Here is a 1015-nt window from a genome sequence, read left to right on the forward strand (position 1 = left end):
CACCTCCACCATAAATTTTGATGGAAAAGATGACATGTAAAAGTAGCCATGGACGCATGAAGTAGTAGCAACTTTACTAGAGGTGTTGCAATGGTCCTTCAGGCAGGCGCGGGGGGGGAGCGATTGAAGCGGTCCGAGCCTGCGTGAGAGGAGAAAGAGGCAATAGTGTGGGTGTGATCAAGGTGAGAGGGGCGGCAGTGCTTTCATGGCTATTTTATAGCCATCGGTCCTCTATATACTAAGGTGGTGGAAGCACTAAACACAAAGTGATCTATTGGGGCTTCACTTACATTTTCATAAAAAGCATAAGGTAAATAGCTAGGTAGCGGTGGGGTCGATGCGGAGGCAGCATGGGCGGTGGGGTCATAAAGAAGTCTATAGCATGATGAGCCTTCCTATCAACATCAGACATATGGGAAGACGCGTGTCAGTAAGCATAGAGGACGCCTTGATGATGCGATTGGACCATTTATGACCGAGGATGACATGGGCGCACAATCAGTCCATAGTGGAGATAGGGGGAGTTAGTCTACAAGGATTGGGCAAGAGCAGGAGAGGAGGAGGTGTGGGTTTGAACCTATGGCGGATTATGAAAATATTTATTTTGTGTTGGATTTGATTCAAACAAATTTCAATGGGTTTTCAAATTTGAAGAGAGTCTCTCCATCAAATTCATGCCAAATTTCAAAAACTAGTCAAAGAAACAAGCTAAGAATTTAAAGGATTGACCAACCTCAAAATAAGATGTTAACGTGTATCCTTCAAAAATAGGAGTTTTCTTGAGCAATTGGAAGAAAAATGGTTGCAACAGTGGAGGAAGGAGAGGAGGGCGTCGGGTGGAAGGAGGGGGAGGGGAGTAAGGGGGTTTTGTACTGTGGAGGGCTATCCCTGCTGGCTCTTATACGAGCCGGCGGTGATAGCACCCTTCACCGCCAGCCCATTTAAAGAACCAGCAGTGATACCTTCACCCCTTGTTTGATTTATGAGCCGGCGGTGAAGAGTTCTATCACCGCCG

Source organism: Setaria italica, chromosome II, assembly GCF_000263155.2.
Source record: "Setaria italica strain Yugu1 chromosome II, Setaria_italica_v2.0, whole genome shotgun sequence".
Taxonomy (NCBI): domain Eukaryota; kingdom Viridiplantae; phylum Streptophyta; class Magnoliopsida; order Poales; family Poaceae; genus Setaria; species Setaria italica.